The sequence below is a fragment of the Heterodontus francisci genome, chromosome 21 (genome assembly GCF_036365525.1).
Source record: "Heterodontus francisci isolate sHetFra1 chromosome 21, sHetFra1.hap1, whole genome shotgun sequence".
Classification (NCBI taxonomy): domain Eukaryota; kingdom Metazoa; phylum Chordata; class Chondrichthyes; order Heterodontiformes; family Heterodontidae; genus Heterodontus; species Heterodontus francisci.
The window spans coordinates 40865691-40890542 of record NC_090391.1 but is presented as its reverse complement, the minus strand read 5'-3'; positions in this window follow the sequence as shown (position 1 = coordinate 40890542).

Below are 24852 nucleotides of genomic sequence, written 5' to 3'. Positions count from 1 at the left end.
TACTGAGTCCCACTCACAAACCAGGAAAGGGACAGTTCATTCCAGGCCTCTATTAATACTTCTGGAGTGGTACTGAGTCCCACTCACACTCCAGAAAGAGGCAATTCAATCCAGGCCTCTATTAATACCAGCTGGAGTGGCACTGAGTCCCACTCACAAAACAGGAAAGAGCCAATTCATTCCAGACCTCTACTAATAGCAGCTGGAGTGGGACTGAGTCCAACTCACAAACCAGGAAAGAGCCAATTCAATTCAGGCCTCTATTAATACAAGCTGGAGTGGGACTGAGTCCAACTCACAAACCAGGAAAGTGCCAATTCATTCCAGACCTCTATTAATACCAGCTGGAGTGATACTGAGACCCACTCACACACCAGGACAGAGCCAAATCAATCCAAACTTCTATTAATACCAGCTGGAGTGGGACTGAGGATCACTCGGACACCAGGAAAGAGGCACATTCAATCCAGACCTCTTATTAATACCAGCTGGAGTGGTACTGAGCCCCACTCACTCACCAGGGAAGAGAGAATTCAATCCAGACCTCTATTAATACCAGCTGGAGTTGTACTGAACCCCACTCACACACCAGGGAAGAGAGACTTCAATCCAGATCTCTATTAATACCAGCTGGAGTGGTTCGGAGTCCCAATCACACACCAGGAAAATGTCAATTCAATCCAGGCCTCTATTAATAACATTTGGAGTGGGACTGAATCCCACTTGCACAACAGATAACAGACAGCTCATTCAAAACATCTATAAATATCAGCTGGAATGGTACTGAACCCCATTCACCCACCCGGAAAGAGCGAATTCAGTCCAGTCCTCTTTTAATCCCAGCTGGAGTGCGACTGATTCCAACTCACACAGCAGGAAAGGGACAGTTCATTCCAGGCCTCTACTAATCCCAGCTGGAGTGGTTCCGAGCCCCACTCACACACCAGGAAACAGCCAATTCAATCCAGACCTCCACAATACCAGCTGGAGTGCGACAGAGTCCCACTCGCACAGCAGGAAAGGGACAGTTCATACCAGGCCTCTAATATTCCCAGCTGGAGTGGTTCTGAGCCCCAGTCACAAACCAGGAAACATCCAACTCAATCCAGACCTCCATTAATACCAGCTGGAGTGGAATTAACTTCCACTCACACACCAGGAAAGAGGCAATTCAATCCAGTCCTCTATTAATACCAGCAGGAATGGTACTGAGCCCCACTCAGACACCAAAAAGGGACAATTCAATCCAGCCCTCTATTAATACCAGCTGGAGGGGTACTGAGTCCCACTCACAAACCAGGAAAGGGACAGTTCATTCCAGGCCTCTATTAATACTTCTGGAGTGGTACTGAGTCCCACTCACACTCCAGAAAGAGGCAATTCAATCCAGGCCTCTATTAATACCAGCTGGAGTGGCACTGAGTCCCACTCACAAACCAGGAAAGAGCCAATTCATTCCAGACCTCTACTAATAGCAGCTGGAGTGGGACTGAGTCCAACTCACAACCCAGGGAAGAGCCAATTCATTCCAGACCTCTATTAATAGCAGCTGGAGTGGGACTGAGTCCCACTCTCAAACCAGGAAAGAGCCACTTCAATTCAGGCCTCGATTAATACTAGCTGGAGTGGTACTGAGACCCACTCACAAACCAGGAAAGGGCAAATTCAATCCAGGCCTCTATTAATACCAGCTGCAGTGGTACTGATCCCGAATCACACACCAGGAAAGAGCCAATTCAATCCAGATCTCTATTAATACCAGCTGGAATGGTACTGAGACCCACGTAGACACCAGAAAGAGCCAATTCAATCCAGGGTTCTATTAATACCAGCTGGAGTGGAACTGAGTCCCACTCACACACAAGGAAAAAGCCAATTCAATCCAGGCCTCTATTAATACCAGCTGGAGTGGAATTAACTCCCACTCACACACCATGAAAGAGCCAGTTCAATCCAGGCCTCTATTAATACCAGCTGGAGTGGTACAGACTCCCACTGAAACAAGAGGAAAGAGCCAATTCAATCCAGACCTCGTTGAATACCAGCTGGAGTGGTTCGGAGTCCCAATCACGCACCAGGAAAGAGCCAATTCAATCCCAACCCTATTAACACCAGCTGGAGTGGTACTGAGTCTCACTCACACATCAGTTAAGAGCCAATTCAATCCAGACCTCTATAATACCAGCTGGAGTGGTTCTGAGTCCCAATCACACACCAGGAAAGGGCCAATTCAATCCCGACCTCTATTAATACCAGCTGGAGTGGTACTGAGTCTCACTCACACATCAGTTAAAAGCCAATTCAATCCAGACCTCTATAATACCAGCTGGAGTGCGACTGAGCGCCAAGCACACAGCAGGAAAGGGACAGTTCATTCCAGGCCTCTATTAGTACCATCTGGAGTGGTACTGAGCCCCATTCACCCACCCAGAAAGAGCCAATCCAGTCCAGACCTCTATAATGCCAGCTGAAGTGCGACTGAGTCCCACACACACAGCAGGAAAGGGACAGTTCATTCCAGGCCACTATTCATACCATCTGGAGTGGAATTAACTCCCACTCACACACCAGGAAACAGTCAATTCAATCCAGACCTCTATAATACGAGCTGAAGTGCGACTGAGTCCCACACACACAGCAGGAAAGGGACAGTTCATTCCAGGCCTCTATTTAACCAGTTGGAGTGGTACTGAGCCCCACACACACACCAGAAGAGCCAATTCAATCCAGGCCTCTATTAATACCAGCTGGAATGGTACTGAGCCCCCTCACACACCAGGAAAGAGCAACTTCCAACCAGGCCTCCAATAAAAGCAGCTGGACTGGTACTGAACCCCATTCACCCACCCGGAAAGAGCGAATTCAGTCCAGACCACTTTTAATCCCAGCTGGAGTGCGACTGATTCCCACTCACAGCAGGAAAGGGACAGTTCATTCCAGGCCTCTACTAATCCCAGCTGGAGTGGTTCCGAGCCCCACTCACACACCAGGAAACAGCCAATTCAATCCAGACCTCCATAATACCAGCTGGAGTGCGACGGAGTCCCACTCACACAGCAGGAAAGGGACAGTTCATTCCAGGCCTCTAATATTCCCAGCTGGAGTGGTTCTGAGCCCCAGTCACACACCAGGAAACAGCCAACTCAATCCAGACCTCCATTAATACCAGCTGGAGTGGAATTAACTCCCACTCACACACCAGGAAAGAGCTAATTCAATCCAGACCTCTATTAATACCAGCAGGAATGGTACTGAGCCCCACTCAGACACCAGAAAGAGCCAATTCAATCCAGCCCTCTATTAATACCAGCTGGAGGGGTACTGAGTCCCACTCACAAACCAGGAAAGGGACAGTTCATTCCAGGCCTCTATTAATACTTCTGGAGTGGTACTGAGTCCCACTCACATTCCAGAATGAGGCAATTCAATCCAGGCCTCTATTAATACTAGCTGGAGTGGTACTGAGTCCCACTCACAAACCAGAAAAGAGCCAATTCATTCCAGACCTCCATTAATAGCAGCTGGAGTGGGACGGAGTCCCACTCACAAACCAGGAAAGAGCCAATTCAATTCAGGCCTCTATTAATACCAGCTGGAGTGGAATTAACTCCATCACACACACCAGAAACAGCCAATTCAATCCTGACCTCGAGAATACCAGCTGGTATGCGTCTGAGTCCCACTCACACGCCATGAAGGGGTCAGTTCATTCCAGGACTCTATTAATACCAGCTGGAAAGGTACTGAGTCCTACTCACAAACCAGGAAAGAGCCAATTCAATTCTGGCCTCTATTAATACTAGCTGGAGTGGTACTGAGTCCCACTCACAAACCAGGAAAGAGCCAATTCAATTCAGGCCTCTATTAATACGAGCTGGAGTGGTACTGAGTCCCACTCACAAACCAGGAAAGAGCCAATTCAATTCAGGCCTCTATAATACCAGCTGGAGTGCGTCTGAGTCCCACTCACACAGCAGGAAAGGGACAGTTCATTCCCGGACTCTATTAATCCCAGCTGGAGTGGTTCTGAGCCCCAGTCAAACACCAGGAAACAGCCAATTCAATATGGGCCTCGAATAATACCAACTGGAGTGGAGTTAACTCCCACTCACACACCAGGAAAGAGCTAATTCAATCCAGACCTCTATTAATACCAGCAGGAATGGCACTGAGCCCCACTTACACACCAGAAAGAGCCAATTCAACCCAGGACTCTATTAAAACCAGCTGGAGGGGTACTGAGTCCCACTCACAAACCAGGAAAGGGACAGTTCATTCCAGGCCTCTATTAATACCATCTGGAGTGGTACTGAGTCCCACTCACAAACCAGGTAAGAGCCAATTCAATTCAGGCCTCTATTAATACCAGCTGGAGTGGTACTGAGTCCCACTCTCAAACCAGGAAAGAGCCAATTCAATTCAGGCCTCTATTAATACCAGCTGGAGTGGTACTGAGTCCCACTCTCAAACCAGGAAAGAGCCAATTCAATTCAGGCCTCTATTAATACTAGCTGAAGTGGTACTGGGACCCACTCACACACCAGGAAAGTGCCAATTCAATCCCGACCTCTATTAGTACCATCTGGAGTGGTACTGAGCCCCATTCACCCACCCAGAAAGAGCCAATCCAGTCCAGACCTCTATAATACCAGCTGAAGTGCGACTGAGTCCCACACACACAGCAGGAAAGGGACAGTTCATTCCAGGCCACTATTCATACCATCTGGAGTGCAATTAGCTCCTACTCACACACCAGGAAACAGCCAATTCAATCCAGACCTCTATAATACGAGCTGAAGTGCGACTGAGCCCCACACACACAGCAGGAAAGGGACAGTTCATTCCAGGCCTCTATTTAACCAGTTGGAGTGGTACTGAGCCCCACACACACACCAGAAGAGCCAATTCAATCCAGGCCTCTATTCATACCAGCTGGAATGGTACTGAGCCCCCTCACACACCAGGAAAGTGGAACTTCCAACCAGACCTCCAATAAAAGCAGCTGGACTGGTACTGAACCCCATTCACCCACCCGGAAAGAGCGAATTCAGTCCAGACCACATTTAATCCCAGCTGGAGTGCGACTGATTCCCACTCACACAGCAGGAAAGGGACAGTTGATTCCAGGCCTCTACTAATCCCAGCTGGAGTGGTTCCGAGCCCCACTCACACACCAGGAAACAGCCAATTCAATCCAGACCTCCACAATACCAGCTGGAGTGCGACGGTGTCCCACTCACACAGCAGGAAAGGGACAGTTCATTCCAGGCCTCTACTAATCCCAGCTGGAGTGGTTCCGAGCCCCACTCACACACCAGGAAACAGCCAATTCAATCCAGACCTCCATAATACCAGCTGGAGTGCGACGGAGTCCCACTCATACAGCAGGAAAGGGACAGTTCATTCCAGGCCTCTAATATTCCCAGCTGGAGTGGTACTGAGTCCCACTCACAAACCAGAAAGAGGCAATTCAATCCAGGCCTCTATTAATACCAGCTTGAGTGGTACTGAGTCCCACTCACAAACCAGGAAAGTGCCAATTCATTCCAGACCTCGATTAATAGCAGCGGGAGTGGAATTAACTCCATCACACACACCAGAAACAGCCAATTCAATCCTGACCTCCATAATACCAGCTGGAGTGCGACGGAGTCCCACTCATACAGCAGGAAAGGGACAGTTCATTCCAGGTCTCTATTAATTCCAGCTGGAAAGGTACTGAGTCCCACTCACAAACCAGGAAAGAGCCAATTCAATTCTGGCCTCTCTTAATACTAGCTGGAGTGGTACTGAGTCCCACTCACAAACCAGGAAAGAGCCAATTCAATTCAGGCCTCTATTAATTCGAGCTGGAGTGGTACTGAGTCCCACTCACAAACCAGGAAAGAGCCAATTCAATTCAGGCCTCTATGAATACTAGCTGGAGTGGTACTGAGTCCCACTCAAAAACCAGGAAAGAGCCAATTCAATTCAGGCATCTATTAATACGAGCTGGAGTGGTACTGAGTCCCACTCAAAAACCAGGAAAGAGCCAATTCAATTCAGGCCTCTATTAATACCAGCTGGAGTGGTACTGAGACCCACACACAAACCAGGAAACAGCCAATTCAATTCAGGCCTCTATAATGCCAGCTGGAGTGGAATTAACTCCATCTCACACACCAGAAAGAGCCAATTCAATCCTGACCTCTATAATACCAGCTGGTGTGCGTCTGAGTCCCTCTCTCACGCCATGAAGGGGTCAGTTCATTCCAGGCCTCTATTAATACCAGCTGGAGTGATACTGAGACCCACTCACACCCCAGGAAAGAGCCAATTCAATCCAGGCCGCTATTCATACCAGCTGGAGTGATACTGAGTTCCACTCACACACCAGGACAGAGCCAAATCAATCCAAACTTCTATTAATACCAGCTGGAGTGGGACTGAGGATCACTCGGACACCAGGAAAGAGGCACATTCAATCCAGACCTCTTATTAATACCAGCTGGAGAGGTACTGAGCCCCACTCACACACCAGGGAAGAGAGAATTCAATCCAGACCTCTATTAATACCAGCTGGAGTTGTACTGAACCCCACTCACACACCAGGAAAGAGCAAATTCAATCCCAACCCTATTAATACCAGCTGGAGTGGTACTGAGTCCCACTCACACACCAGTTAAGAGCCAATTCAATCCCGACCTCTATTAATACCAGCTGGAGTGGGACTGAGTCCCACGCACACATCAATTAAGAGCCAATTCAATGCAGGCCTCTATTAATACCAGCTGGAGTGGTACAGACTCCCACTCACACACCAGGAAAGCGCCAATTCAATCGAGGCCTCTATGAATACCAGCTGGAGTGGTACTGAGTCCCAATCACACGCCAGGAAAGTGCCAAATCAATCCAGGCCTCTATTAATAACATTTGGAGTGGGACTGAATCCCACTTACACACCAGATAAGAGACAGCTCATTCCAAACATCTATAAATATCAGCTGGAATGGTATTGAGCCCCAGTCACACACCAGGAAACAGCCAATTCAATCCCAACCCTATGAATACCAGCTGGAGTGGTTCGGAGTCCCAATCACACACCAGGAAAGAGCCAATTCAATCCCGACCTCTAGTAATACCAGCTGGAGTGCGACTGAGCGCCACTCACACACCAGGGAAGAGAGAATTCAATCCAGACATTTATTCATACCAGCTGGAGTGGTACTGAGTCCCAGTCACACACCAGGAAACAGCCAATTCAATCCAGACCTCTATTAATACCAGCTGGAGTGCGACGGAGTCCCACTCACACAGCAGGAAAGTGACAGTTCATTCCAGGCCTCTATTATTACAAGCTGGAGTTGTACCGATCCCCACTCACACACCAGGAAAGTGCCAATTCGATCCAGACCTCCATTAATAGCAGCTGGAGTGGTACTCAAAGAACAAAGAACAGAGAACAAAGACAATTACAGCACAGGAACAGGCCCTTCGGCCCTCCAAGCCTGCGCCGATCCAGATCCTCTATCTAAACATATCGCCTATTTTCTAAGGGTCTGTATCTCTTTTCTTCCTGCCCATTCATGTATCTGTCTCGAAACATCTTAAAAGACGCCATCGTGCCCGCATCTACCACCTCCGCTGGCAACGTGTTCCAGGCACCCACCACCCTCTGCGTAAAGAACTTTCCACGCATATCCCCCCTTAACTTTTCCCCTTTCACTTTGAACTCGTGTCCTCTAGTAATTGAATCCCCCACTCTGGGAAAAAGCCTCTTGCTATCCACCCTGTCTATACCTCTCATGATTTTGTACACTTCAATCAGGTCCCCCCCTCAACCTCCATCTTTCAAATGAAAATAGTCCTAATCTACTCAACCTCTCTTCATAGCTAGCGCCCTCCATACCAGGCAACATCCTGGTGAACCTCCTCTGCACCCTCTCCAAAGCATCCACATTATTTTGGTAATGTGGCGACCAGAACTGCAAGCAGTATTCCAAATGTGACCGAACCAAAATCCTATCCAACTGTAACATGACCTGCCAACTCTTGTACTCAATACCCCGTCCGATGAAGGAAAGCATGCCGTATGCCTTCTTGACCACTCTATTTACCTGCGTTGCCACCTTCAGGGAACAGTGGACCTGAACACCCAAATCTCTCTGGAAATCAACTTTCCCCAGGACTTTTCCATTTACTGCAGAGTTCACTCTTGAATTGGATCTTCCAAAATGCATCACCTCGCATTTGCCCTGATTGAACTCCATCTGCCATTTCTCTGCCCAACTTTCCAATCTATCTATATTCTGCTGTATTCTCTGACATTCCCCTTCACTATCTGCTACTCCACCAATCTTAGTGTCGTCAGCAAACTTGCTAATCAGACCACCTATACTTTCCTCCAAATCATTTATGTATATCGCAAACAACAGTGGTCCCAGCACGGATCCCTGTGGAACACCACTGGTCACACGTCTCCATTTTGAGAAACTCCCTTCTACTGCTACTCTCTGTCACCTGTTGCCCAGCCAGTTCTTTATCCATCTAGCTAGTACACCTTGGACCCCATGTGCCTTCACTTTCTTCATCAGCCTGCCATGGGGAACCTTATCAAACGCCTTACTGAAGTCCATGTATATGACATCTATAGCCCTTCCCTCATCAATCAACTTTGTCACTTCCTCAAAGAATTCTATTAAGTTGGTAAGACATGACCTTCCCTGCACAAAACCATGTTGCCTATCACTGATAAGCCCATTTTCTTCCAAATGGGAATAGAACCTATCCCTCAGTATCTTCTCCAGCAGCTTCCCTACCACTGACGTCAGGCTCACTGGTCTATAATTACCTGGATTTTCCCTGCTACCCTTCTTAAACAAGGGGACAACATTAGCAATTCTCCAGTCCTCCGGGACCTCACCCGTGTTTAAGGATGCTGCAAAGATATCTGTTAAGGCCCCAGCTATTTCCTCTCTCGCTTCCCTCAGTAACCTGGGATAGATCCCATCCGGACCTGGGGACTTGTCCACCTTAATGCCCTTTAGAATACCCAACACTTTCTCCCTCCTTATGCCGACTTGACCGAGAGTAATCAAACATCTGTTCCTAACCTCAACATCCGTCATGTCCCTCTCCTCGGTGAATACCGATGCAAAGTACTCGTTTAGAATCTCACCCATTTTCTCTGAGTCCAAGCATAACATTCCTTCCTTGTCCTTTAGTGGGCCAATCCTTTCTCTAGTTACCCTCTTGCTCCTTATATATGAATAAAAGGCTTTGGGATTTTCTTTAACCCTGTTTGCTAAAGATATTTCATGACCCCTTTTAGCCCTCTTAATTCCTCATTTCAGATTGGTCCTACATTCCCGATATTCTTTCAAAGCTTCGTCTTTCATCAGCCGCCTAGACCTTATGTATGCTTCCTTTTTCCTCTTAGCTAGTTTCACAATTTCACCTGTCATCCATGGTTCCCTAATCTTGCCATTTCTATCCCTCATTTTCACAGCAACATGTCTCTCCTGAACGCTAATCAACCTCTCTTTAAAAGCCTCCCACATATCACATGTGGATTTACCTTCAAACAGCTGCTCCCAATCTACATTCCCCAGCTCCTGCCGAATTTTGGTATAGTTGGCCTTCCCCCAATTTAGCACTCTTCCTTTAGGACCACTCTCGTCTTTGTCCATGAGTATTTTAAAGCTTACGGAATTGTGATCACTATTCCCAAAGTAGTCCCCTACTGAAACTTCAACCACCTGGCCGGGCTCATTCCCCAACACCAGGTCCAGTATGGCCCCTTCCCGAGTTGGACTATTTACATACTGCTCTAGAAAACCCTCCTGGATGCTCCTTACAAATTCTGCTCCATCGAGACCTCTAAAACTAAGTGAATCCCAGTCAATGTTGGGAAAATTAAAATCTCCTATCACCACCACCCTGTTGCTCCTGCATCTTTCCATAATCTGTTTACATATTTGTACCTCTATCTCACGCTCGCTGGTGGGAGGCCTGTAGTAAAGCCCCAACATTGTTACCGCACCCTTCCTATTTCTGAGTTCTGTCCATATTGCCTCACTGCTCGAGTCCTCCATAGTGCCCTCCTTCAGCACAGCTGTGATATCCTCTTTGACCAGTAATGGAACTCCACCACCCCTTTTACCTCCCTCTCTATCCCGCCTGAAGCATCGATATCCTGGGATATTTAGTTGCCAATCATGCCCTTCCCAAAACCAAGTCTCAGTAATAGCAATAACATCATACTCCCAGGTACTAATCCAAGCCCTAAGTTCATCTGCCTTACCTACTACACTTCTTGCATTAAAACAAATGCACCTCATACCACCAGTCCCTTTACATTCATCATCTGCTCCCTGCCTGCTCTTCCCCTTAGTCACACTCACACACCAGGAAACAGCCAATTCAATCCAGACCTCTATTCATACCAGCTGGAGTGCGACTGAGTCCCACACACACAGCAGGAAAGGGACTGTTCATTCCAGGCCTCTATTTAACCAGTTGGAGTGGTCCTGAGCCCCACACAATCACACCAGAAAGAGCCAATTCAATCCAGGCCTCTGTTAATACCAGCTGGAATGGTACTGAGCCCCCTCACACACCAGGAAAGAGAAAATTCAATCCAGAACTCCAGGAAAAGCAGCTGGACTGATACTGAACCCCATTCACACACCCGGAAAGAGCGAATTCAGTCCAGACCTCTTTTAATCCCAGCTGGAGTGGTTCTGAGCCCCACTCACACACCAGGAAAGTGCCAATTCAATCCAGACCTCAACAATACAAGCTGCAGTGCGACTGAGTCCCACTCACACACCAGGAAAGAGGCAATAAAATCCAGGCCTCTATTAATACCAGCTGGAGTGGTACTGAGTCTCACTCACACACTAGAAAAGAGCCAATTCAATCCAGGCCTCTATAAATACCAGCTGAAGTGGTACTGAGCCCCACCCACACACCAGGAAAGAGCCAATTCAATCCAGGCTTCTATTAATACCAGCTGGAGTGGTTATGAGCCCCAGTCACACACCAGAAAACGGCCAATTCAATCTAGGCCTCTATAAATACCAGCTGGAATGGAATTAACCCCCACTCACACACCAGGAAAGCGCCAATTCAATCCAGACATCAATTAATACCAGCAGGAATGATTCTGAGCCCCACGCAGACACCAGAAAGAGCCAATACAATCCAGGCCTCTATTAATACTAGCTGGAGGGGTACTGAGTCCCAGTCACAAACCAGGAAAGGGCAGTTCATTCCAGGCCTCTATTAATACCATTTGGAGTGGTACTGAGACCCACTCACACACCAGATAGAGGCAATTCAATCTGGGCCTCTATTAATACCAGCTGGAGTGGTACTGAGTCCCACTCACAAACCAGGAAAGAGCCAATTCAATTCAGGCCTCTATTAACACCATCTGGAGTGGCACTGAGTCCCACTCACAAACCAGGAAAGAGCCAATTCAATTCAGGCCTCTATTAATACTAGCTGGAGTGGTACTGAGTCCCACTCTCAAACCAGGAAAGAGCCAATTCAATTCAGGCCTCTATTAATACTAGCTGGAGAGGTACAGATCCCCACTCACTCCCCAGGAAAGAACCAATTCAATCCAGACCTCTATTAATACTAGCTGAAGTGCGACTGAGTCCCACTCACACAGCAGGAAAAGAGCAGTTCATTTCAGGCCTCTATTAATACCAGTTGGAGTGGTACTGAGCCACACACACACACCAGAAAGAGCCAATTCAATCCAGGCCACTATTAATACCAGCTGGAGTGGTACAGATCCCCACTCACACACCAGGAAAGAGCCAATTCAATCCAGACCTCTATTCATGCCAGCTGGAGTGGTTCTGAGTCCCACTCACACACCAGGAAAGAGTCAATTCAATCCAGACCTCTATTAATACCAGCTGGAGTGGTACAGATCCCCACTCACTCCCCAGGAAAGAACCAATTCAATCCGGACCTCTATTAATACCAGCTGGAGTGGTGCAGAGTCTCACGCACACACCAGGAAAGAGTCAATTCCATCCAGACCTATATTAATACCAGCAGGATTGGTACTGAGCCCCACTCAGACACCAGAAAGAGCCAATACAATCCAGGCCGCTATCAATACCAGCTGGAGTTGTACCGAGCCCCACTCACACACCAGGAAAGAGACAATTCAATGCAGGCCTCTATTAATAACATTTGGAGTGGTGCTGAGTCCCACTCAAACAGCAGAGAAGAGACAGTTCATTCCATGACTCTTTTAACACCGGGTGTACTGGCACTGTGTCCCACTCACACACCAGGAAAGAGCCAATTCAATCCAAACCTCTGTTAATACCAGCTGGAGAGGTACTGAGTCTCACTCAAACACCATGAAAGAGCCAATTCAATCCAAACCTCTTTTAATACCAGCTGGAGTGGTACTGAGCACCACTCACACTCCAGTAAAGCGCCAATTCAATCCAGGCATCTATTCATACCAGCTGGAGTGGTACTGAGTCCCACTCACACAACAGTAAAGCGCCAATTCATTGCAGGCCTCTATTAATAACATTTGGAGTGGGACTGAGTCCCACTCACACAGCTGAGAAGAGACAGTTCATTCCACGACTCTATTAACCCCGGGTGATCTGGCACTGTGTCCCACTCACACAACAGAAGGAGCCAATTCATTCCAGGCCTCTATTAATACCAGCTGGAATGGTACGGATTCTCACGGATACACCAGGAAAGAGACAATTCCATCCAGACCTCTATTCATACCAGCAGGATGGTACTGAGCCCCCCTCAGGAACCAGCAGCAACCAATTCAATCCAGGCCGCTATTAATACCAGCTGGAGTGGCACTGAGTCCCACTCACACACCAAAAAGAGACAATTCAATCCAGACCTCTTTTCATACCAGCTGGAGTGGTTCTGAGCCCCACTCACACACCCGGAAAGAGCCAATTCAATGCAGCCCTCTATTAGTAACATTTGGAGTGGGACTGTATCCCACTCACACAGCAGAGAAGAGACGGTTCATTCCAGGACTCTATTAACTCCGGGTGATCTGGCACAGTGTCCCACTCACACACCAGGAAAGGGACAGTTCATTCCAAACATCAATCAATACCAGCTGGAGTGGTACTGAGCCGCCCCACTCACCCACCAGGAAAGAGCCAATTCAATCCAGACCTCTATTAATACCAGCTGGAGTGGTACTGAACCCCACTCACCCACCAGGAATGAGCCAATTCTACCCAGACCACGATTAATAACAGATGGGGTGGTACTGAGTCCCACTCACACACCAGGAATGAGCCAATTCAATACAGGCTTCTATTAATACCGGCTGGAGTGGTACTGAACCCCACTCACCCACCAGGAATGAGCCAATTCTACCCAGACCACTAATCGAATTTAGAATTAGAACATTACAGCACAGTACAGGCCCTTCGGCCCTCGATGTTGCGCCGACCTGTGAAACCATCTGACCTACACTATTCCATTTTCATCTATATGTCTATCCAATGACCACTTAAATGCCCTAAACGTTGGCGTATCTACTACTGCTGCAGGCAGGTCTTTCCACGCCCTTACTACGCTCTGAGTAAAGAAACTACCTCTCACATCTGTCCTATATATTTGACCCCTCAACTTGAAGTTATGTCCCCTCGTGTTTTCCATCACCATCCGAGGAAAAAGACGCTCACTATCCACCCTATCTAACCCTCTGATTATCTTATATGTCTCTATTAAGTCACCTCTCCTCCTCCTTCTCTCCAACGAAAACAACCTCAAGTCCCTCAGCCTTTCCTCGTAAGACCTTCCCTCCATACCAGGCAACATCCGAGTAAATCTCCTCTGCACCCTTTCCAAAGCTTCCACATCCTTCCGAAAATGCGGAGACCAGAACTGCACGCAATACTCCAGGTGCGGCCGCACCAGAGTTTTGTACAGCTGCAGCATGACCTCGTGGCTCCGAAACTCGACCCCCCTACTAATAAAAGCTAACACACCATATGCCTTCTTAACAGCCCTATTAACCTGGGAAGCAACCTTCAGGAATTTATGCACATGGACACCAAGATCTCTCTCTTCATCTACACTCCCAAGAATCTTCCCATTCGCCCAGTACTCTGCATTCCTGTTACTCCTTCCAAAGTGAATCACCTCGCACTTTTCCGCATTAAACTCCATTGCCATCTCTCAGCCCAGCACTGCAGCCTATCTATGTCCCTCTGTACCCTACAACATCCTTCGGCACTATCCACAACTCCACAGACCTTAGTGTCATCTGCAAATTTACTAACCCACCCTTCTACACCCTCATCCAGGTCATTTATAAAAATGACAAACAGCAGTGGCCCCAAAACAGATCCTTGCGGTCCACCACTAGTAACTAAACTCCAGGATGAACATTTGCCATCAACCACCACCCTCTGTCTTCTTTCAGCTAGCCAATTTCTGATCCAAATCTCTAAATCACCTTCAACCCCATACCTCCGTATTTTCTGCAATCGCCTACCGTGGGGAACCTTATCAAACGCCTTACTGAAATCCATATACACCACATCCACTGCTTTACCCTCATCCACCTGTTTGGTCACCTTCTCGAAAAACTCAATAAGGTTTGTGAGGCACGACCTACCCTTCACAAAACCGTGCTGACTATCGCTAATGAGCTTATTCTTCTCCAGATGATTATAAAAACAGTCTCTTATAACCTTTTCCAACATTTTACCCACAACCGAAGTAAGGCTCACAGGTCTATAATTACCAGGGCTGTCTCTACTCCCCTTCTTGAACAAGGGGACAACATTTGCTATCCTCCAGTCTTCCGGCACTGCTCCTGTCGACAATGACGACATAAAGATCAAGGACAAAGGCTCTGCAATCTCCTCCCTAGCTTCCCTGAGAATCCTAGGATAAATCCCATCTGGCCCAGGGGACTTATCTATTTTCACACTTTCCAAAATTGATAACACCTCCTCCTTGTGAACCTCAATCTCATCTAGCCTAGTAGCCTGAATCTCAGTATTCTCCTCAACAAAATTTTCATTCTCTACTGAAAATACTGACGCAAAATATTCATTTAACACTTCCCCTATCTCCTCTGATTCCACACACAACTTCCCACTACTATCCTTGATTGGCCCTAATCTAACTCTAGTCATTCTTTTATTCCTGATATACCTATAGAAAGCCTTAAGGTTTTCCCTGATCCTATCCGCCAATGACTTCTCGTGTCCTCTCCTTGCTCTTCTTAGCTCTCCCTTTAGATCCTTCCTGGCTAGCTTGTAACTCTCAAGCGCCCGAACTGAGCCTTCACGTCTCATCCTAACATAAGCCTTCTTCTTCCTCTTGATAAGCGCTTCAACTTCTTCAGTAAACCACGGCTCCCTCGCTCGACAACTTCCCCCCTGCCTTACAGGTACAAGGACACACAGTAGCTGCTCCTTGAATAAGCTCCACATTTCGATTGTTCCCATCCCCTGCAGTTTCCTTCCCCATCCTACGCATCCTAAATCCTGCCTAATCGCATCATAATTTCCTTTCCCCCAGCTATAATTTTTGCCCTGCGGTATATACCTGTTCCTGCCCATCGCTAACGTAAACCTAACCGAATTGTGATCACTATCACCAAAGTGCTCACCTACATCTAAATCTCACACCTGGCCGGGTTCATTTCCCAGTACCAAATCCAATGTGGCATCGCCCCTGGTTGGCCTGTCTACATACTTTGTCAGAAAACCCTCCTGCACACACTGGACAAAAACTGACCCATCTAAAGTACTTAATAACAGCTGGAGTGGTACTGAGTCCCACTCACACACCAGGAAAGAGCCAATTCAATCCAGACTTGTGGCGAAGGGGAGTTGGAGTGAGGAGTGGAGAGTGGGGGAAGGCAGTGGGGGAGGGGAGTGGGGGATGGGAGAGGAGGGGAGTGGGGAGGGGAGTGGGGGAGCGAAGTGGGAAGAGGAGTGGAGAGGGGAGTGGAGGTGAGAGGGGAGGGGAGTGTGTGAGGGGTGAGGAATAGGGGAAATGGAAGTGGAGTGGGGGTGAGGAGGGGAGTAGAGGGGAGAGGTCGAGGTGAGTGGAGGAGGGGTGAGGGATAGGGGAGCGAAAAGTGGAGTGATGAAAGGAGTGGGGGAGGGGTGTACGGGAGTGGAGATTGGGGGACGAGAGTGGAGAGTGGGAAGTGGTGGAATTGAGTCTGGAGTGGGGAGTGGGGGAGAAGAGTGGAGAGGAGGCGTAGTGGGGAGGAGAGAGGAGGCAAGTGTGGCAAGGGAGGGGAGAGGAGGCGAGTGGGAGAGGGGAGGGGAGAGGAGGCGTGTGGGGGAGGGGAGGGGAGAGGAGGCGTAGTGGGGGAGGAGAGAGGAAGCAAGTGTGGGAGGGGAGGGGAGAGGATGCGAGTGGGAGAGGGGAGGGGAGAGGAGACGTGTGGGGGAGGGGAGGGGAGGGGAGAGGAGGCAAGTGGGGGAGGGGAGGGGAGAGTTGTGGAGTGGGGGAGGGGAGGGGAGGGGAGAGTTGTGGAGTGGCAGGAGAGAGGGGGAGTGGGAGGGCTTTGGGGGAGGGGTGTGGGATATTTGGGAGGTCAGTTGGGAGTGGAAGAGTGGAGGAGGGGAGTGTGGAGGGGAGTGGGGGAGGGTAGTGGAGGTTGGGGGTAGGGGAAGGGAGGCAGAAGAGGAGTGGGGAGGTGCAGGGGAGTGTAGGAGGGGGTGTTGCGTGAGGGGCAAGGGGAGGGAAGGGTTGATGGGACTGGGGGAAAGGTGTGGGGGAAGGGATTGGGGATGGGGCGTGAGGGAGGGGGAGGGCAGAGCAGAAGGGGCACGGGGGAGGGAGAGTGGGGGAGGGTGAGTGGGATTGGGGAGGGTAGTGGGGAGTGAGAGGGAGTGTGAGGGGAGAGGGTGGTGAGTGGGCGGTAAAGGGGACGGGAGAGAGGAGTAGGAACTAGAGTGGAGGATGCGAGTGAGGGAGGAGAGTGGGGAGTGTGGGAGGGGAGTGCAGGGGGTTGGGGAGGGGAGTAGGGGAGGGGACTGGGCAGGGGAGGGTGAGGGGAGCAGGGAGAGGAATGTGAAAGGTGGCAGTGAGAGTGGAGTGGGAAATGGGAGTGAGTTTGCAGTGTTGGTTAGGGGACGGAAGAGGGGTGTGGGGAAGGGAGGGGAGTTGGTAGGGCAGTGGAGAAGGGATGTGGGGAAGGGGACTCGTGGAGGGTAACGGGGTAGGTGGATGGAAGTGGGGGAGGCGAGTGGCGGAGGGAAATGGGGTTAGCCAATGAGGAGTAGGGTAGGTGAGTGGTGGAGGGGATTGGGGAGGGGGAGAAGGGGAGAGGGAAGGGAGTGGGGGAATAGAGTGGGGAAGGGGAGGGGGAAGGGCAGGGAGGGGGATGGGAGTGGTAGAGGGGGAGCAGGAAGGGAATAAGGGAGGGAAGTGGGGTGGGGTGCAGGGAACAGGGAGGGGAGTTGGGGAGTGGGGGTGCAAAGTTAGGGGAGTGGGGGAGGGTGAGTGGGGCAGGGGGAGGGTTGTGGGGAGGGAGAGGGGATGTGAGGGGGAGAGGGTGGTGAGTGAAAGGGTGTACGGGAGGGGAGAGAGGAGTGAGGAGTGGAGTGGCGGATGGGAGTGAGGCAGGAGAGTAGTGGAGTGAGGGAGGGAGTGGGGAATGGGGTCTTGGAGTGGGGGAGTGGAGTGAGGATGTGAGTGGAGGAGGGGGATGTGAGAAGTTAAGGGGAGTGATGCAGGGGAAGGGGAGTGGGGAGAGGGGGAGTGGGGAGGGGTAGGGAATGGGAGACGGGAGTGTGTGCAGAGTGTGGTGGGGAGGGGGAGGGAGGGGAGTGGAGTGAGGAAAGGAGGGGTGTGGACAGGGCAGTGGAGAAGGGGACTCGCGGAGGGTAGTGGGGGAGGTGTGGGGTAGTGGGGGAGGGTAGTGGGTAAGGGTACTGGGGGAGGGTAGTGAAAGATGGGAATGGCGGAGAGGAGTGGGGGAGGCCGATGAGAAGTAGGGGGTGGGTGTTGTGGAAGGGATTGGGGAGGGGGTAAGGCGGAAGGGGGAAGGGGAGATGGAAGGGAGTGGGGGAATAGAGTGGGGAGGGAGGGGGAAGGGCGGGGAGGGGGATGGGAGTGATAGAGGGGGAGCAGGAAGGGAATAAAGGAGGGCAGTGGGATGGAGTGCAGGGAACAGGGAGGGGAGTTAGGGGAGTGGGGGAGAGTGAGTGGGGCAGAGGGAGGGTTGTGGGGAGGGAGAGGGGATGTGAGGGGGAGAGAGAGGGTATGTGAGGGGGAGAGTGTGGTAAGTGAAGGGGTGTAGGGGAGGTTAGAGAGGAGTGGGGAGTGCAGTGGCGGATGGGAGTGAGCGAGGAAAGTGGTGGAGTGGGGGATGGGTGGGGAATGGGGGCTTGGAGTGGGGGAGGTGGAGGGGGAAGGGGAGTTTGGGAATGGAGTGGGGAGGGGGATGTGGGACGGGAAGGGCAGGGGAGGGGAGAGTGGCAGGGGAGGGGGAGTAGGGGAGTGGGGAGGGGGAGGGAAGTGGGAGATGCAGGTGAGTGTGTAGCGTGTGGTGCGGGAGGGGAGAGGGGATGGAGTGGGGAAAGGAGGCGAGTGGACAGGGCAGTGGCGAAGGGGACTCGAGGAGGGTAGTGGGGGAGGTGTAGGGTAGTGGGGGAGGGCAGTGAAAGATGGGAGTGGCGGAGGGGAGTGGCGGAAGCCGATGAGAAGTAGGGGGTGGGTGTTGTGTAGGGGATTGGGGAGGGGGAAGGGGAGAGGGAAGGGAGTGGGGGAATAGAGTGGGCATGTTGAGGGGGAAGGGCGTGGGGGAGGGGGAGGGGAAGGGAATGGGGAGGGTAGTGGGGAGGGGGAGGGGAGTGGAGAGGGGAGTGGGGGAGGGGAGTTGAGGGGGAGGGGGTGTTGGGGAGGAGAGTGGAGGGGTAAGTGGGAGGTTGTTGGGGAGGAGAGGGGAGGGGGTAGGTGATGGGGTATTGGGGAGGAGAGGGGAAAGGGACTGGGGTGGGGGAAGGGAATGGGGGAGGGGAGTGGGGGAGGGGAGTGGAGAGGGCAATGGGAGAGGGGAGGTGGAGGTGAGTGAGGAGGATGAGGGGAGTGAATGTGTGAATTGGGGAAGTGGAAAGGGGGAGGGGAGTCATGAGGGGCGTGGGGAAGGGAGGGAAGTGGTGAGATAGGTGTTGAAGGGGGTGAGGGAGGGAAGTGGGGGATGGGAGTGGGGGAGTGGAGTGGGAGAGGGTGTGTGGTCTTGGGGGAGTGCGAGTGGTCTTGGGGGAGGGTGCGTGGGATTGGGGGAAGGTGAGTGGGATTGGGGGGAGTGGAGTGGGATTGGGGGAGGGTGAGTGGAATTGGGAGAGGGTGGTGGGGAGTGGCGTGGAGGATGTGAGTGAGGGAGTAGGGGATGTGGCAGGGGGGTGGGGGATGGAGATGTGGCAAGGATATTAGGAGGGGAGTGAGAGAGCAAAGATGGGAGAGATGGAGAGGAGTGGGGGAGCGCAGAGTTGGGGGTTAGGGGAGGGGATTGGGGAGGGGAGCGGGGGAGGGGAGTGGGGGAGGGGTTGAGGTGTTGGGCAGGAGAGGAGGGTGAGGAGGGGAGTGTGGGAGGGGTTGGGGTAGGGAGTGTGGCAAGTCGGGGAGGAGAGGTGGGATTGGCAGAAGAGTGGGGGAGGGGAGTGGGGGAGGGGAGTGGGAGAGGTGTGTTGGGGAGGGGAGTTGGGGAGGGGCGTGAGGGAAGGGTTGGGGGGTAAGGGTTGGGAGGGAGGGGAGTGAGGGAGGGGAGTGGGGAGAGGAGTGAGGGAGGGGTTGGAGAGGGAAGGGAGTGGGGGAATGGAGTGGGGAAGAGGAGGGGGGTTCGGGGGGTGGGGGAGGGGAGTGGGAGTGGATTGGGGTGGGGAGGGTTCTGCTGGAGGGGTGTGCGGGAGAGGAGTGGGTGATGTGAGGGAGTGGGGGAGGGGAATGGGAGACGGGACTGGGTGAGAGAAGTGGGAATTAGGGAGGGAGTAGGAAAGGGGAATGGGGGAAGGCGAGCGGGAAAATTGGAGTGAGTGTGTGAGGTGGGGTAGGGGAAAGGAGGGGAGTTGGGAAGGGGTGGGGGAGGGAAGGGCGGTGGGAGATGTGGGAGAGGAAGCGGAGTGGAGTAGGGGGCTGTGAGGGGAGGGAGATGTGAGAGGTGAAGGGAGTCGCGGAGGGGAGGGCAATGGGGGCAGCGGGTGTGGAGGAGGAAAGTGGGGGAGGGGATTGAGGGATGGGAGATGAGTGGGAAGATGAGTGGGGAGGGAAATGGGGGAGGGGAGTGGGCGAGTGGAGGGGTGGGGAGAGGATGGGGAGAGGAGTGGGGGAGAGAAGTGGGGAGAGGAGGGGTGGGGAGTGGAAGGGGAGAGGAATGGGGAGGGGACGGGTAAGGGAGTGAGTGAATGGAGTGGGTGGGATAGTAAATTGGGTTAAGGAGGGGGAAGAGAGTGGGGGAGAGGTGTTGGAGAGGGTGAGTGCAGAGGGCAGTGGACTGAGGAGGGGAATGTACGAGGGCAGTGGAGGAGGGGCGTGGGGGAAGTGAGAGTGGGGAGGGAAATGGGAGGGGAGTGGGGAGTGGGGTAGGTGAGTGGGGGAGAGGGGGAGGGGAGAGGCTGGGGGAGCGGTTTGAGGAAGGGGAGTGGGGGAGGGGAGTTGGGAGGAGTGGGGGAGGGGAGTGGGGGCGGAGTGGGGGAGGGGAATGGGGGGAGGGGACTGGGGACAGGAGTGAGGGGAGGGGTTGGGGAGGGAGGGAAGAGGGGGAATAGAGTGGGCAGAGGGACGTTAGGGGAGTGCAGTGCGGAGTTAGCAGAGTGGGTGAGGGGATTTGGAGTTGGGAGTGGGAGGTGTGGGGGAGGAGTGCGGGGGTAGTGGGGGAGGGTTGGAGGAGGGAAGTGTGGGAGGAGTGGGGGAGAAGTGGGGGAGGGGTGGGCGAAGGGAGTGGGGGGAGGGGTTTTGGGACAGGTGTGAGAGGAGGGGTTGGGGAGTGAGGGGAGTGGAGTGGGGAGAGGGTAGTTAGGGGAATGGAGGAGGGAATTTGCAGTTGGGAGTGTGAGGGGAGTGGAGGGGAGGGGGTGGGGAGGCATGTGGGGAAGGGGCAGGGATGTGGGGAGGGAGAGGCGGAATGAGAATGTAGGGGAACGAGAGTGGGTTAGGGTTAGGGTGAGTGCGGGACGGGAGTGGGGGAGGGGAGTGTGGGGAGAGTTGGGGAGGGCAGAGTGGGAGGGGAGGGGGAGGGGAGTGGGGGGCGGTAGTGGAGGATGGGAGTGGGGAGTGGAGTGGGGTGGAGGAGGACGGGAGTAGGGGAGGGGTGTTTGGAAGTGGAGCGGGGTAATGGTAGGGGAGGGAGAGAAGTGGGAGATGGGGGAGGGGGACAGGAGAGTGGGGAATGGGTAGGGCTTAGGGGCACGGGAGTGGGGGTGAAGTGAGGTTGGGAGGGTAGTGAGGGAGGGGATTTGGTGCAGGGTGTTGTGGGGAGGTAGAGGGGCAGGGGTATGGGCGAGGGGAGCGGGGGAGGGGCGGGGGTGAAGGTGAGTCGGCAGAGGAGTTGGGAGGGGTGTTTGGCAGGGGAGGTGGAGGTATGGGGAGTGGGGAAGGGGAGTGGGGGACGAGGGACGGGAGAGAAGGGAGTGGGGGAGGGGAGTTGACCGAGTGGGGTGGGTAATGGCGGAGGGTAGTGGAGCAAGGTAGTGGGGGAGAGGGTTTTGAGGGTAGGGCAGATGGAGGGGAGTGGCGGATGGGTGTGTGTGAGAGGGAGTGTGGGAGTGGAAGTGGGGGATGTGAGAGGGAGGGCAGTGTGGAGGGAGACCAGGTCTGAGGGGGAGAGGATGCGAACAAGGGGTGTAGGGGAGCGAAGTGAGGAGTGGGGGACTGGAGTGGACGATAGGAGTGAGAGAGGGGAGTGGGATGTGGGAGGGGAAAGGGGAGTGGTGACCGGGGACGAGTGGGGGAGGGTTGCGTTGAGGGGAATGGCAGAATGAGAGGGGAGGTGAGTGGGGAATGCGGAAGTAGAGTGGGGAAATAGGTGAGGGGAAGGGGAGAGTGTGTAATGGTGAGGAGGAGGGGAGTGTTAGGGGGAGGGGAGTGTGAGGGGAGGGAGAGGGCAGTGTGGAAGGAAGTTGGGGAGGGGGGTGGGGGATGGGGAGGGGGAGTGTGGCAGAGAGTGGGGAGGGGAGTTTGAGAGGAGAGTGGGGGAGGGCAATGGTCAGAAAGGAGTGGGAAAGTGGGAGGAGGAGTGTGGAAGAAGGAGAGAGTGCGAGATTGGCGGAGGGGAGAGTGGAAGGGAATGGGGGAAGGGAGTGGGGGAGAGGGTAGGGGAAAGAAGAGGGGGCGGGAGAGGGAGGGGAATGAAGAGGGGGAGGGAGGGAAATGTGGGGGGAATGAAGAGGGGGAGGGAGGGGAAGGTGGAGGGGAAATAAGAGGGGGAGGGAGGGGGTGGTGGAGGGGAATGAAGAGGGGGGAGGGGAGGTGGAGGGGAATGAAGGGGGCGGGAGGGGGTGGTGGAAGGGAATGCAGAGGGGCAGGGAGGTAGAGGTGGAGGGGAATGAAGAGGGGGGAGGGGGTGGAGGGCAATGAAGAGGGGGAGGGAGGGGAGGTGGAGGAGAATGAAGAGGGGGAGGGAGGGGGAGGTTGGAGGAAAGTGAAGAGGGGGAGGGAGGGGGAGGTGGAGGGGGATGAAGAGGGGGAGGGAGGGTGTGGTGGAGGGGAATGAAGAGAGGGAGGGAGGGGTGGTGGAGGGGAATGAAGAGGGGGAGGGAGGGGTTGGTGGAGGAGAAAGAAGAGGGGGAGGGAGGGGGTGGTGGAGGAGAATGAAGAGGGGGAGGGAGGTGGAGCGGAATGAAGAGGGGAGGGAGGGGGTGGTGGAGGGTAATGAAGAGGGGGAGGGAGGGGAGGTGGAGAGGAATGGAGGGAGGGGGAGTTGGAATGGAATGAATAGGGGGTGTGAGGGGGTGGTGGAGGGGAATGAAGAGGGGGAGGGAGGGTGTGGTGGAGGGGAATGAAGAGAGGGAGGGAGGGGGGGTGGGGGGAATGAAGAGGTGGAGGGAGGGGTTGGTGGAGGAGAAAGAAGAGGGGGAGGTGGGTGTGGTGGAGGAGAATGAAGAGGAGGAGGGAGGGGCAGGTGGAGGGGAATGAAGAGGGGAGGGAGGGGGTGGTGGAGGGGAATGAAGAGGGGAGGGAGGGGAGGTGGAGAGGAATGGAGGGAGGAGGAGTTGGAATGGAATGAATAGGGGGAGTGTGGGTGTGGTGGAGGAGAATGAAGAGGGGGAGGGAGGGTGTGGTGGAGGGGAATGAAGAGAGGGAGGGAGGGGTGGTGGGGGGGAATGAAGAGGGGGAGGGAGGGGTTGGTGGAGGATAAAGAAGAGGGGGAGGTGGGGGTGGTGGAGGAGAATGAAGAGGGGGAGGGAGGGGCAGGTGGAGGGGAATGAAGGGGGGAGGGAGGGGGAGGTGGAGGGGAATGAAGAGCTGAGGGAGGGGGAGGTGGAGGGGAATGAAGAGGGGGAGGGAGTGGAGGTGGAGAGGAATGGAGGGAGGGGGAGGTGGAGTGGAATGAATGAGGAGTGAGGGGGTGGTGGAGGGGAATAAACAGGGGGAGGGAGGGGGTGGTAGAGGGGAATGAAGAGGGGAGAGAGGGGGTATGGAGGAGAAAGAGGAGGGTGTGGGATGGGGTGATGGATGATAATGAAGAGGTGGAGGGAGGGGTGGTGGAGGGGAATGAAGAGGGGGTTGGGAGGGGATGGTGGTGGGGAATGAAGAGGAGGAGGGTGGGGGAGGTGGATGGGAATGAAGAGGGGGAGGGAGGGGGAGGTGGAGGGGAATGAAGAGAGGGAGGGAGGGGTTGGTGGAGGAGAATGAAGAGGGGGGGAGGGGGTGGTGGAGGGTAATGAAGTGGGGGAGGGAGGGGGAGGTGGAGGGGAATGAAGAGGGGGAGGGAGGGGATGGTTGTGGGTAATGAAGAGGAGGAGGGTGGGGGAGGTAGATGGGAATGATGATGGGGAGGGAGGGGGAGGTGGAGGGGAATGAAGTGGGGGAGGGAGGGGGTGGTGGAGGGGAATGAAGAGGGGGAGGGAGGGGTTGGAGGAATTGAATGAGGTTGGGGCCGGAGGGGCTGGTGGAGGGGAATGAAGATGGGGGAGGGAGTGGTGGATGGGAATGACGAGTGGGAGGGAGCAGTGGTGGAGAGGAATGAAGAGGGGGAGGGAGGGGGAGGTGGAGGGAATGAAGAGGGGCAGGGAGCGGGAGGTGGGCAATGAAGAGGGGGAGGGAGTGGGTGGTGGAGGGGAATGAAGAGGGGGAGGGAGGGGGAGGTGGGGAATGAAGAGCGGGAGGGAGGGGGTGGTGGGGAATGAAGAGGGGGAGGGAAGATCAGGTGGAGGGGAATGAAGAGGGGGAGGGAAGATGTGGTGGAGGGGAATGAAGAGGGGGAGGGAGGGTTTGGAGGATGGGCATGAAGATGGGGAGGGAGGGGCTGGTGGATGGGAATGAAGATGGGGCGAGGGGGTGGTGGATGGGAATGACGAGGGGATGGAGGCGGTGGTGGAGGGGAATGAAGAGGGGGAGGGAGGGGGTGGTGGATGGGATAGAAGATGTGGAGGGAGGGGGTGATGGAGGTGAATGAACATGGGGTTGGAGGGGTAGGTGGATGCGAATGAAGTGGGGGAGGGAGGGGGTGGTGGATGGGAATGAAGATGCGGAGGGAGGGGTTGGTGGAGGGAAATGAAGAGTGGGAGGGAGGGGGAGGTGGAGGGGAATGAAGAGGGGGAGGGAGGGGGTGGTGGAGTGGAATGGAGAGGGTGAGGGAGGGGGTGGTGGAGTGTGTTAGCGGAGTGGGTGATGGGTTTGGGGTAGGGGTGTGGGGTAGGGGTGTTG